This window comes from Zingiber officinale, chromosome 2B (genome assembly GCF_018446385.1).
Source record: "Zingiber officinale cultivar Zhangliang chromosome 2B, Zo_v1.1, whole genome shotgun sequence".
NCBI classification, from domain to species: Eukaryota; Viridiplantae; Streptophyta; class Magnoliopsida; order Zingiberales; family Zingiberaceae; genus Zingiber; species Zingiber officinale.
The window spans coordinates 143133634-143148597 of record NC_055989.1 but is presented as its reverse complement, the minus strand read 5'-3'; positions in this window follow the sequence as shown (position 1 = coordinate 143148597).

Sequence of the window (14964 nt, the reverse complement as noted above, 5' to 3'; positions counted from 1 at the left end):
CCAACTTACTCCATAATTCCTTTGCATCTTCAAATTCTCCAATTTTGCAAAGGATGGTGCTTGGCAATAAATTGACCAAAAGCTTGGTCACTTTGTCATTGGCCTCGCACCTTTGGACTTGCTCTTGGATCCACTTGCTCCTCTTGAGAACTTTGCCCTTTGAGTTTGTTGGAGTCTTGAAGCCTTCCATAAGAGCAAACCATTGCTCTATCTCCATCATAAGAAAATTTTCGATTCTTGATTTCCAAGAATCGAAGCTCGTGGAAGTGTATGGTGGAGCCACCCTCGCGTCGAATCTGAGCCCATCTCGGAATTCCATTGTAGAAGTTGAGCTTTTGAATTTCTTTGACTTTGACAATTTTGCTTCAACTTCTTCACCCTCTAGCTCTTCTTGTTATACTTGACCCTTCCGGCGATGATTCCAGTGAAGAGCGGCCTCGCTCTGATACCACTTGTTGAGACCGAAAAGTAGCTAGAGGGGGGTGAATAGCTCGTCGCGTGCTAGATGCTCGTCGTTGCTTGTTTCTTCAAGATGTGCAGCGGAAAATACAGAAACAAACCACACAACGCTAACAAGGTTGGTTTATTTGGTATTCACCTCACAAGAGGTGACTAGTCCAAGGATCCACACCTACACACACACCCTCCACTAATAAAACTCTCCTTTATGGTAACTACCAAGGGCGGAGAAGCCCTACAAGACTCAATACAAGAAGAAAGGGAAAGATAATGAAATACAAGCTTACAAGCTTACAATGAGAGCAAAAACCCTAACCCTAGTTTCTTCTTCTTGCTTTGATCCGCCTCTTGACTTGGAAGAACCTCCAAGAGTCTTCAAGAACTGGCGATCTCGAGCTTGAGAAGAGCTGTGGAGAAGCTGGTGAAGGTCTGAAATGAATCGGTGAAGAACTGCTGAAGGAGACGCCCGCCTGCAGCTCAAATACGACGCAACGCTCGGATCCCGATCGATTCGAAAACTCCCAATCGATCGGGGAGGCTTTGGATCGATTCACGGATCGATCCAGAGCGCCTCTGTGCTCTGGAAAAACGCTTGGATCGATCCACGGATCGATCCAGCGCTTATCGCGTGAAGCAGCAGCGTCCCAATCGATCAGCTGATCGATTGGGACCTCTGGATCGATCCACTGATCGATTCAGAGGCTCTCTGTTCGCTAGGAAAGGCCTGGATCGATCCAGCTCTTGGTTTTTGCCTAAAACCAAGTCCCAAGCCTCTCAAACCAACATCCGGTCAACCTTGACCTGTTGGTACATCATACCTAGCATCTGGTCACTCCCTTGACCTGCCAGAACTTCCCACCAAGTGTCCGGTCAAACCCTTTGACCCACTTGGACTTTTCTCTTCGTGCCAAGTATCCGGTCACTCCCTTGACCTTACCTGGACTTCCACCAGATGTCTGGTTAACCTTGACCCATCTGGATTTCCTCGTGCCAAGTATCCAGTCAATCCTTTGACCTACTTGGACTTCCCAACACCAGATGTTCGATCATCCTTGATCCATCTGGATTTTCCCTTGCCTGGCTTCACTCACCAGGGCTTTCACCTAGCTTCACTCACTAGGGTTTTCCATCTGCCTAGCTTCACTCACTAGGGCTTTCACCTGGCTTCACTCACCAGGATTTCCTTCTGCCTAGCTTCACTCACTAGGACTTTCCATCTGCCTAGCTTCACTCACTAGGACTTTCACCTGGCTTCACTCACCAGGATTTCCTTCTGCCTAGCTTCACTCACTAGGACTTTCACCTGGCTTCACTCACCAGGATTTCCTTCTTCCTAGCTTCACTCACTAGGACTTTCCAGTCAGGTATCCGGTCACTTTTGACCTACTTGACTCTTCTTCATTCATACTGATCAGTCCCTGATCAGAATCTCCCCATATGAACAACTGCACCTGCATTGTCCATGTGTCTACATGTATTGTCAAACATCGAAACTATGACCAAGACTCAAGCTTAGTCAACTCAATCAACCTTGACCTAAGGGATATTGCACCAACAAAGGAGACTCCTCGGAGTGCGTTGATTTTGGTTTAAAGAGATTTTGAGATGTCTAAGATCGCCGGCTAGCTTTAGCCATTAGCAGTGTTTGAGATTTTAAAATTTTCGTATATTTGAACCAAGGGAGACTTAAGAATTCATCAGTGGTATTGATGATGAATATAATACATCTAGGTCCTCTAATGAGTTTGTGTCAAATTGTTTCAAGATTGGAAAGATTTTAAAATCCCACAGCACTAAATATTAGAATTCAAGTATGAGAGTGTGGTTACATTCAAGAGGATTCAAGGAGTACAATAAACTTGATTTGAAGAAATTTTTGGGTGTCTAAGGTTATAAGTGAGTTTTGGTTAAAAACTCACTATGATCCTATAGTATCTAGAATTTCAAAATTTTGACATAGTCATAATTAAGAGAGTCATAGGAACCCTTTGATAATATTGGTGAGTAAGTCTGACAACCTTATGCACTTTAATGAGCTTGTATAAAATTGTCTTAAGATTGTGATATTTTAAAATCTCACAACTCTCAATTTAGATCATAGAATCCAAGTTTGAGAACATGATTACACTCAAGAGGTTTTTAGGAGTGTAATAATACTAGTTTGAAGTGATTATGAGGTTCCTAAAGCCAAAACTCCTTAATGACGGTATGGTATCTAGAATTTTAAAATTTTAACATGATATAAATCAAGAAAGTCGTAGAAACTCTTTGATAGTGTTAGTGAGTAAATATAACCAGCTTAAACATTTTAATGAGTTTATGTTAAATTATCTTAAGATCGTGAAAATTTCAAAAACTCATAACTCTCAATTTATATCATGGAATCTAGAAATGAAAGCATAATTATACTCAAAAGACTTCATAGAGTGCAATAATCTTAGTTTAAAATTGATCCGGTGGTAAGAACGGGGGACCCTCGTTAGCAGGAGGTCAACGACACGTGGAGGTCCATGGTCAAGAGGGTCAACCCCAAGGTCGTTCCGAGCAGATAGAGGTCATGCCGAGCAGACTGACGGACCGACCGAACATCCGGCCAGGGGTCTCCCAGGCCGGACGAAAGACAGCCCGACAGGGGTCGGGTTTCCGATGCTCAAGGTAAAAGAGTTTTTGGGTCGAGCGGACAAGTCGCTCGGCCGAACCACAGGGCAATAAGGCGCAATCCCATCCGAGCACATGAGCATGGCTTCCCCGCCCGGTCCGAGGTATGCTCGTTCCCGGAGGCCATGAGCGCCGAGCGGCCGATCCGATCGGCCCGGGAACAGGCAGGAGGTGCAAAGGGACAAAAGGGACCACTGGTAACATCATCCTCGAGACACCTGCCGCCGACAAACAACATGGTCGGCAGGCGGAGCGGACAAAGTATCGTACGGTGGAAGTTTCCACCGTCCCGTTAGGGATACGCTCGGACGATTACGAAATGACGTCAGACATGCTTTTCTGACACAACCCTACTGAGGTATGTTTGGGGAAGCGTGCACGCATCGAGAAGCGTGCCCTATATAAGGACCCCCAGACTTCGACGGAGGTATGCGATTCTCATCACTGTAGCCACAGTAGCGTTACCTTGCTCCTCTTCTTCTTCACTGCCTGACTTGAGCGTCGGAGGGTCGTCGCCGGGAAACCCCTCCCGGCTCGGCTTCTTTGCAGGTTCACCGAAGATCCACATCACCAGTCGAAGATAGCGGAGAGCGCCACGTCCCTAGTGTCCACCGACTCAGCGCTCGGACAGGATCAAATTGGCGCCGTCTGTGGGAACGTTCCTGAATCCGAGCAGAGACGATGGAAGAAGCTGGACGCCAACTCATGGTGACACTCTCTCTCGAAGAACTAGACGCGCTCATCCAAGCGCGGGCGGCCAAGATAGTCGAGCAACAGCAGAAGGCTCAAGCCGATCGAATAGCGCAACAGGCAACGTCGGCGTCGGGCGGCACTAGAAGACCGCCCGGAGCAACTCTCAATATGGGGCCAGAACAAAGGTCCGACCGGCACTCAGGTGGATGCCCCGCCCGCCCCGATACCTTTCCATAGGGCTCTATTCCAAACACCCTCGGAGGTCGCGCAAGCCAACCTCGACCAGGGCTCTTCATCCGATGAGGCTCCCCTCCGCGACGCAAGGAAGGGCAAGGCGCCACGGACAGACTCGTCACCCGAGCGGATCAATAGGCAATTCTCCGAGGCCATCTTGCGTGACCCACTACCAAGGCATTACGCGCCCCCTGCGATCGGGGAATACAACGGGACCACCGACCCGGACGACCATCTGGGTAAGTTCGACAACACAGCTACTTTGCATCAATACACAGATGGTGTGAAGTGCCGGGTGTTCCTCACCACCCTTGCTGGATCGGCACAACGATGGTTTCGGAGACTACCGAACGGATCCATCACGAGCTTCAAAGAGTTCCGCACGACCTTCCTCCATCACTTCGCGAGCAGTAGGCGCTACCAGAAGACCAGCGTCAGTCTGTTCGCCATCAAACAAGGCTCGAAGGAGTCGCTCCGAGCCTACATCCAGCGTTTCAATCAGGTGGCCATGGATATCCCAACGGTCACTTCAGAAACTATGATGAACGCGTTCACACAGGGGCTTGTGGACAGTGATTTCTTTCGTTCGCTCATCAGAAAGCCGCCTCGCAGCTACGACCACATGTTGAACAAGACCAACGAGTACATCAACGTGGAGGAAGCTCAGATGGCGAGGAAAAAGGAAGCACCACCCGAGCCACAAGCTCATGCCGAGTGAAAGCCGCCTTCCAATTATCAACCACCGAGGGGACCCCGCGCAGAAGCCGCCCCGCCTCATCAGCAAGCAAGGTCACATGTCGTTCAACAAGTAGTGGCCGATCGGCCTAACCCCAGGGGGAAGGTATGGACTCCCATGTTTTGTTCACTCCATCAGTCAGCAACTCACAACACCCGCGACTGTCGGAGCCTCCCCCCAATCGCTCATCCTATGCCAAGGAGCTATCGCCGTCGATCGCCCTCGCCGAATCGACGACATCAACACCAAAGCCCTGGTCGGTGTACAGAGAGAGGATCCCCTGAGCGGCAACATCATCAGCAGCCCAGGACTCAACCTCGGGCATCGCACGAGCGTCCTAGGCCATCCGCTCGGGAGGAAGAGAATAGAAGCAACGTGTCCCGAGGAGAAATTAACATCATAGCTGGTGGACCCACCGGAGGTGACTCCAACAGGGCGCGGAAGGCGCATGCAAGGCAACTCACGATCTATGCGGTTGGTTGCAGTCAAGAGCGAGCGAACGAGCCTGAGATTAGCTTTGGGCCTAGGGACCTCGAGGGAGTCGAAGTCCCGCATGATGACGCCCTCATCATCCGAGCGGTAATAGCTAACTACACTATTCACCGCATCTTTATTGATACAGGCAGCTTGGTCAACATAATCTTCTAGAAGGCCTTCGACCAATTGCAAATCGACAGAGCCGAGTTGCTGCCAATGACAACCCCCCTCTACGGGTTCACCGGTAATGAAGTTGTGCCGGTCAGACAGGTTCGACTGGCTATTTCCTTGGGAGAGGAGCCGCTCAGAAGAACGCGAACTGCTAACTTCATCGTAGTCAACGCTCCCTCCGCGTACAATATGATCTTGGGGCGACCGGCTCTCAACGAGTTCCGAGCGGTCGTCTCCACATTCTGCCAGAAAATCAAGTTCCCAGTAGAAGACCAAGTTGGAGAAGTCCGAGGGGATCAACTGGCAGCCCGGCGATGTTACGTAGAGATGGTCCGAACCGAGGCTAAATCTGCTCGGAAAGTGCCACGAGTCGAGGTAAACGCTATAACCGAAAAGTCACCTTCTCTAGTTTATGAAGAAAAGGAGGAGGTATAGATCCACCCTACCCGACCGGAGGCCACGACATTCATAGCATCCGACCTGGAGCCAGGCCAGAAGGAGGAGCTGATCGGATGTCTCCAGCGAAACTGCGATGTCTTCGCTTGGTCAACTCATGAACTGCCGGGGGTCTCGCCGAGCGTAGCGCAGCATGAACTCCACGTCTGACTGGACGCTCGGCCAGTGAAGCAGGGGAAGAGGGACTTCAGCGCTGAACAGAATGTCATCATCCGAGCTGAAGTTGAGAAACTGCTGGAGGCCGACCACATACGGGAGGTGCAATTCCCGAGCTGGCTCGCCAATGTGGTGCTGGTCTCCAAGCCAGGCAACAAATGGAGAGTCTGCATCGACTTCCGGGATCTAAACAAGGCATGCCCAAAGGATTTTTACCCTCTGCCCCGGATCGATCAGCTGGTAGACTCTACCTCGGGGTGCGAGCTGATATGTATGCTGGATGCATACCAGGGTTACCACCAAGTGCCGCTCGCCCAGGAGGATCAGGACAAAGTGAGATTCGTTACTGCGGACCGCACCTACTGCTACAACGTAATGCCGTTCGGACTCAAGAACGCTGGGGCTACCTACCAACGACTGATGAACAAAGTATTCCGGGAGCAGATCGGGCGCAACCTGAAAGTCTACGTGGATGATATACTAATCAAGTCACTCCGAACGACCGATCTTTGTACAGACATAGAAGAAACCTTCCGAACACTGAGGAGGTATAGAGTCAAGCTGAACCCCCAAAAATGTCTGTTTGGGGCAAAAAGCGAGCGCTTCTTGGGATATATCGTGACCGAGCGGGGCATAGAGGCGAACCCTAGCAAGGTGAAAGCATTGCAAGACATGCCGCCTCCCAGGAATCTGAGGGAAGTGCAACGCCTCATCGGCCGGATAACGGCATTGTCAAGATTCATCTCTAAGACAGCCGACCGGAGCTTGCCATTTTTCAAGATCTTGCGCCGAGCCACCAAGTTCCAGTGGGATCAGGATTGCGACCGGGCGTTCGAAGAGCTAAAAGTCTATCTCAACTCACTACCTGTATTGGCTAAACCAAACGTGGGTGAGCCGATCCGCATATACCTGTCATCAACCGAGCATGCTGTCGGCTCGGCACTGGTAAAGGGAGGCGGGGAGGAGCAGCCAGTGTATTTCTTGAGCCACATCTTAAAAGATACTGAGTCCCGCTATACTAGTCTCGAGAAGCTCACGTTTGCCCTAGTCCTGGCCGCACGGAGGCTCTGTCCTTATTTCTTAGCGCATACTATCATCGTTATGACAAACAGCCCGCTGGGAAGAGTACTCCTTGTTGGAGTGTATACTGAAAGCCTAAGCTTTGTAAACATTCATTATGAATAAAGAATCACATTTGGTCAAATTGTCTGCATTTAGTTGTAGTTGTTCAATTAATTTATATTGTAGATAACATAGTATGTGGTGCCACATGCAGAAGATGATGTTATCAGTACCTTATAAATTATAAACAGTAGCTCACGACCAAAATGGAAAGGAACAAACCATTAGAAGGTCGTAGTGTAATTAGGTATCAGTTTATCTTGACTGTATAATTACACTAGTACACTTAGAGTGTATTGAGTAGGACCATTTGAGGTCGTTTCTTTTATACTGACTTTATAAAGAAACAAAGACCTCGGTTATTATGGAAGTGTGTGCTCTTAATCCTAATATAATAACAAGCACATATATTTGATATTTATTTCTTTAATTTATCAATGGGTGAGATTTAGTTCGATGAATCAATAAGCCCGATAAGTTGGGAAATGACATCACTTATAGTGTGTGTTGTTGATTATAGAAGGAAACTGTGTCCTAGAGATACTAGGTTGATAATGTCCTCAAGAGGAGCTCATAAGGATTGTCATGTTAAACCCTGTAGGTGGACCTAGTCCGACATGACGATAAGGTTGAGTGGTACTACTCTTGGACTTAAATATTAATTAAATGAGTTGTCAGTAACTCACTTAATTAGTGGACATTCGATATCTTAAACACAGGGAGACTAACACGCTCATAATAAGAAGGAGCCCAAAAATGTAATTTGGGATTGGTGCGGTAGTTCAATAATAGTTCTCTAGTGGAATGAATTATTATTGATAAAATTAAGTTGTGTGTTCGGGGCGAACACGGGATGCTTAATTTTATCGGGAGACCAAAACCAATTCCTCCTCTCGGTCCCTATCGTAGCCTCTTATTTATAGAGTTCTATACCCACTTATACTCACCTTCTATACCCACCAATTGGGGGCCGGCCAAGCTAGCTTGGGAACCAAGCTAGGGCCGGCCTAGGTATAAAATTGGGTGGCCGGCCCTAGCTTGAACCCAAGCTAGTGGGGCCGGCCAAATTAAATTTAAAAGGGATTTTAATTTTAATTTTTATTATGTGGAAGAAATAATTTATTAAGGAGAATTAAAATTAAAATATCTCTCTTGTAAAAGATCTACAAAAGATTAAAGAAAGAGAATAGATCTCTTTCCTTATTTGTAGATTGGTGAGATATTTTATTTTCTCTTTAAAATTATCCACATGTTGATAAAATTAAAATTATAGAAATTTCCTTTTATCAACCATGAAGAGATTTTTAAAGAGAAATTTTATTTTTAAAATTTCCGGAAACAAATTAGGAAGTTTTAATTGTTGATTAAAACTTGTCTAATTTTTTCCTTCATTGATGTGGCCGGCCATTGGAGTTTGATTTGGGAAATTTTATTTTATTTTTCTCAATTAAATCATGTCAAAGAAATTAAGGAAATTTTATTGTAATTAAATTTCCTAATTTGCCTAAGCCAAGGAATATAAAAGAAGGGGTAGGGGTGCCTTCATGAGATACAACCTCTATTATTTTCTCTCCCTCTTTTGTTCCTTGGTGTGGCCGGCCATCATCATCATCTCCCTCTCTTCCTCTTGTGGTGGCCGAACCTCTCTCAAAGGCTTGGAGCTCTTGTGGTGGCCGGATACTACTTGGAGAAGAAGAAGGAGGAGGAGAGGAAGCTAGCATCTCTTGGAGCTTGGTTAGTGTTTTGATTTTCTTCCTTGGTGAAGCTTCTTTCTTTGTGGCCGAACCTAGCTAGGAGGAGAAGAAGGTGGTTGGTAATTTCTCATCTAGGAAGATCGTTGCCCACACAACGTCCGAGGTTAGAAGAGGAATACAATAGAAGATCAAGAGGTTTTTCTACAAGGTATAACTAGTAATTTTTCTTTCCGCATCATGCTAGTTATTTATGGAAATAATACCAAATACAAGAGGCTTACGTTCTAGAATTTTGAATATGTTTTTCGATGTTGTGTTCTTTTATTTTTTTTTTCTTTTCCTTGTGATTTGATTGTTCTTTTTGGTTAACCTAAAGTTATTTTAGGAAATTAAATATTAGATTTCTATAAAAGATTTTGTCTAGTCGGTGGTGGTTGTTCCCATATCCAAGAAGGTCGTGTGCCTCGCCACGTCAGTACTGGGAACTAATTATGGAAATTAATATTTAATGGAATTAATAACTTAAGGTGATTTGGGTCGAACGTGTTAAGTTCTGCAGGAGATCCAAGTCAAAACCTAAAAGAACAAATAGATTAAGTTTTGGATCAAACGTGTTAAGTTCCGCAGGCGATCCAAAATTTAATTTAAAAGAACACATGGTAGCTAGGAAAAGGTTCAGATCTTTGTACAAAATTTTTGTACAGTGGAACCTCTAGGTTTTCCGAGTAGCAACCAACACTCCTAAACCCTGAGGCGTCCGGACGGCTCATTAAGTGGACGATGGAGCTCAGTGAATTTGACATCCAGTATCAACCCCGCTCGGCGATCAAGGCGCAGTCTTTGGCAGATTTTGTAACTAAGGTATAGAATCCCGAGCCCGAGGCTTTGTGGAAAGTATTCGTGGACGGATCGTCCACTCGGCTCGGGAGCGGAATATGTATTTTACTACTTTCTCCTCAAGAAGAGCGGATGCACCTATCCGTCCGCCTGGATTATCGGGCAACAAATAACGAGGCGGAATATGAGGCCCTCATAGCCGGCCTACAGGCCGCGCGGCATGTGGGAGCCCACCGGGTGATGCTGTACTCTGACTCTCAATTGGCCGCTTAGCAACTCTCGGGGTCCTTCGAAATAAACAGCGCAAGGCTCCGGCTCTACGTGGAGGCCTTTGAAAAGCTCAGAACTAACTTCACCGAGGTTGTCATACAGAAGATCCTCCAAGCCGAGAACCAATCAGCGGATGAATTAGCCAAGCTCGCTAGTTCAATATCGCCGATCGTCATCCAACAGTCAATTGAGCAGGTGTCCTTGGCGGCGCACGTTGACCGGATGGAAGACCTCACGTTCCCAAATGATTGGAGAACGACCATAATAGAATTTTTGCGCTCGGAAGCCACGTCATCCGATCGGGAGGAAGCCCAGCTACTGAGGAGGAAGGCCGGCCTGTTCACGCTCATTGGGGACCAGCTTTACAAGAAGGCGTTCTCTCGCCCGCTGCTAAAATGTGTCAGCTCGGAAGATGTAGAATATATTCTCCAGGAAGTACATCAAGGATCCTGCGGAGGTCATCCGGGTGGGCGATCGTTGGCTAGGAAGATCTTGCTGGCCGGATACTTCTGGCCAACTCTACAGGAAGACGCCGCTCGGACCGTCGCTACCTGCCTTTCCTGTCAAAAGTTCCACAGCTTCTCCCATAGGCCAACGGAGAAGATGAAGGCGTCTTCTGTGTCCTGCCCGTTCGACCAATGGGGTATGGATATAGTGGGGCCTTTCCCTATGGCGACCGGGCAACGGAAGTTTTTATTAGTGGCGGTCGACTATTTCTCCAAGTGGGTTGAAGCCAAACCACTGGCCAAAATAACCGAGCAGATGGTCAAAAAGTTCATCTGGCAGCATATAATTTGTCAGTTCGGCATTCCTCGTCGGCTCATTTCGGATAACGGGCGATAATTCGTTGGTCAGGAGCTCGGAGAATGGTGCAAGGGATACGACATCGAACAACACTTCACTTCCGTGGTGTATCCTCAGAACAATGGTCAAGCCGAAGTAGCCAATCGGGAGATCCTGCGAATGCTTCGGGTTCGGCTCGATCACATGGGAGGAAGCTCGGTGGACGAGCTACCGGGCGTACTATGAGCCATCCGCACCACCCCAAAGGAGGGGACGGGGGTAACGTCGTTCCACTTGGTATACGGGGGCGAGGCGGTCGTCCCTGTCGAGGTCGGAGTAGAGTCTGATCGGATCCAAAGCTACGATGAGGATAATACCGAGCGGAGGCAGCTGGAGTTGGACCTGGTTGACGAAGCATGAGCTAAAGCAGCCGTCCGGCTGATGGCGTACCGGCAAAGAATGAAGCAGAACTACAACAGGCGTGTAATTCCCAGAGCGTTCCAGGTCGGCGACCTAGTGTGGAAGAAGGTGAAGCCGGTCGGCGATGTGAGTAAAATGACAGCTCCCTGGGCGGGGCCCTTCAGAGTCGTCGAGAAGCTCCGATCGGGTGCATACTACCTGGAAGATGAGGATGGATGGAGGCTAGAGCGACCATGGAGCGCAAACCATCTCCAGCCGTACCGAGCGGGGTAAAAGGTGCGCCAGTGTAATATATTCCATGTATGCCTCGTTCGTTTGTATCCTTTAGCTGCAGGAGTAAAAATTAAAAAAGACAAAGGATATGAGCACTTGTTGTCGAATGGCAAAACTCCCTGAAGACCGTCGAGCGGCGACGTTAAACTCTAGAGTTGAACCGGCGACTATAAACCCCCCGGTCGGAAGACCGTCGAGCGGCGACGTTAAACTCTAGAGTCGAACCGGCGACTATAAACTCCCCAGTCGGAAGACCGTCGAGCGGCAACGTTAAACTCTAGAGTCGAACCGGCGACTATAAACCCCTCGGTCGGAAGAGCATCGAGCGGCGACGTTAAACTCTAGAGTTGAACCGGCGACTATAAACCCCCCGGTCGGAAGACCGTCGAGCGGCGACATTAAACTCTAGAGTCGAACCGGCGACTATAAACCCCCCGGTCGGAAGACCGTCGAGCGGCGACATTAAAATCTAGAGTCAAACCGGCGACTATAAACCCCCCGGTCGGAAGACCGTCAAGCGGCGACGTTAAACTCTAGAGTCGAACTGGTGACTATAAACCCCCCAGTCGGAAGACCGTCGAGCGGCGACGTTAAACTCTAGAGTTGAACTGACGACTATAAACCCCCCGGTCGGAAGACTGTCGAGCGGCGACGTTAAACTCTAGAGTCGAACCGGCGACTATAAACCCCCCGGCTCGAAGACCGTCGAGCGGCGACGTTAAACTCTAGAGTTGAACCGACGACTATAAACCCCTAGGTCGGAAGACCATCGAGCGGCGACGTTAAACTCTAGAGTCGAACCGGCGACTATAAACCCCCCAGCTCGAAAACCGTCGAGCGGCGACGTTAAACTCTAAAGTTGGACTGGCGGCTATAAACCCCCCGGACGGAACAGCGTCGTACAGATAAACTGAGGCCCAGCATCTAGGGTCGATGATCAGCCAGCCTTGACCCCAAGGACAGGGAGAAAACAATGGCGTGCGCCGACCAGCGAAAAGCTAACGGAATAGAAGGTCGTTTGACCGAGCGACGCAATTGAGAAAAACACTTCCAACGAAAAATTAACAGAAGTTTCGTGCGGAATAAAGGTCGAGCGGTGCAGTTACAAGAAGCACTTCACGGAGGAGCAAAAATTGACATTCCAAAGTTACATTTATAAGTTCGTCGATCGGAAGGATTACAGAAAACACTTCATTCTAGATAATTGAAAACATGTTTCGGAATGGTGGTGAGAAGCGTCGCATGCTCCGTAGCAGGGATGACCACGGATTCGGGGAGCTGACCCTTGAACTTTAGATAATCCGCCGTGGCGGTGATGGCCAACTCAAAGGCAATAACCATCCGGTCGCAGACCTTCTCAACAAATTCCTCCGAGCGGATGTACGTCTGTCTCAAGGTGGCGACACGGCCTGACTCTGCCTCCTGGTACTCCTTGAAGGCGGCGCGGGAAGCGTCAAGAGCTTCCTGCAGGGCCTTCAAATCGTCTTTGAGAGTCGCCACCTCGACCGAACGACCCTTCTTCTCGCGGTCCAGCAAATCCGCCAACTCTTTTACCCGCTGTTCCAGGGCGTGGGCCTCCACGTTCTTCGCTTCCAGGTCGGCGATAGTGGTATTTTTCTGAGTGGTGGCGAATTCTATCTTGCGGTCATAAGTTTTGACCTGCTGTTCGAGCTGGGCCAGCATGTATGCCTGGTCAGCCGTCTTCTTCCGCTCGGTCTCCAGCAGGTCCTTGGTCTTCTTAAGTTCCTTCTGCAGCTCGGCATATGACGGGCTTTGAGAAGAAGACGGGCCGCCCGGACTCTTCAGTCTCTTTAGCTCCCCCTCCACCATGGCCAAGCGGTTGGCAACAGCAATTTCTTCCACCCATCTCTGATGTACACAGGAGTGTTAAAATGTCGACCGGGAAGACTACGTAAAAGAGCAGAAACGAGGCTTAGCCCTGTGAACTGCTGCATGTGGCTGTCAGCTAGCTTGTCGAGCGGTATCATGGCAACACGGGCCCGGGCGTCCGCCCACATCTCAGCAAGGGGCCCCTTGATAGTGATCATATGTTCAGGAGTCGTCGGCTGAGCTGACTCGGCCATAAACGCCTCAGTGGGGAGGTGCAGGGTGGCCCTAATGGTGCGGCGCCGGCCTAGAGTCGTGTGAGCGGACACCGAGGGATCGGAGGCCGGGCTGGACATTGTGGATAGAATGCCCAAGCGGCGGACTCGACGGGGTACAGGAGGAAGAGAGCAGACTGGCACCGCTTGGATGGGGTTCGCAGGCGGATCCAGTTGGGAGGGGGTCCGGTCGGATTAGAGCGCCTCGACCAATGGCGCTTTACCGCGGGGAGATGCGGTGCCCGTCCGCTCGGACGCTTGCACTGCGGAGGTGGCCGAACGGAGGGGAACCTCCACCCGGCGTCTCTTCTGGTTGAGGGGGAGTTCGTCGTCCGGCTCAGAGTCATCCTCCCGAACGGAAGGGCCCTTGCTGGAAGTTGCACCACCCGTCACTTCCGCAGGCGAAACCTGAGCGGCCGACTCCCCTGCATTTGCCTTGCTCTCACCCTCGTGAGAGCCGACCGGAGCAATGCCCAACTGCTCCATTTCCTTGGCCGCTGCCGCCTCGAGCGCGGCCGTTTTCCTCTTCAAAATCCTGAACAGCACAGACTCCATTACGATGTTCGCTGCAAGGAAAGGAGAAGGAAATCAATTAGAACTCAAGGCAAATGTACAAGCGAAGTCCTTACCAAAGCTGCTCGGGAGCGGGGTCCGGCTCGGACTCAAACCAAATATATACATCACTCCTTCGGGTAGGATCTTGTTGATGTCGAGCTTCAGACCGGCTAGCATATTCACGGCTTGAAGGTAGTCCGGTCAGGTTTTATACTTCTTCAGCTCGGGGGAGGTGGGCGGTCTGACCTGCCATTTAGTACGGAAAGGAAGCCACCCGGGAAGACGAAGAAAGAAGAAGTTCTCTTTCCAATGTTTGTTGGAAGATGGCAGTTTATCAAAAAAGACCAAACCAGGTCGAGCCTGAAACAAATAAGTGCCCGGCTCGGACTGCTTGGGATAGTAGAAATAATAGAAGACTTCCGGGCGGAGGGGAATGTTGTGTATCTTAAATAATACCACAACTCCGCACAGAAGGCGAAAAGTATTGGGAACCAACTGGGCGAGCGGAATGCCGAAGAAATCGCAAACTTCGGCGATGAAGGGATGAAGAGGAAACCACAGACCGGCTATGAATTGGTCGCGGAAGAAACAAATAGTGTCGCGCGGCGGTTTGTGCGGCCGAGCGGAAGGCGAGGGTAAAATCAGTTCGAAATCAGAAGGAATGTCAAAAGCGTTTATCAGGCTCTCGGCATCGCGCCGATCGAACCGCAACTCCATGGTAGTATACCATGGGCCGAGAGCGAGGTCCGCGGGCTGGGAAGAGCTAGCCATCGCCGGAATAGTAGAGGAGGCAGGGATCGGAAGAAAACGCAAAGGCTCAGGGAAGACGAACGGAACAGTGACCGGAAGGCAAGAACGCGGCAAGGAA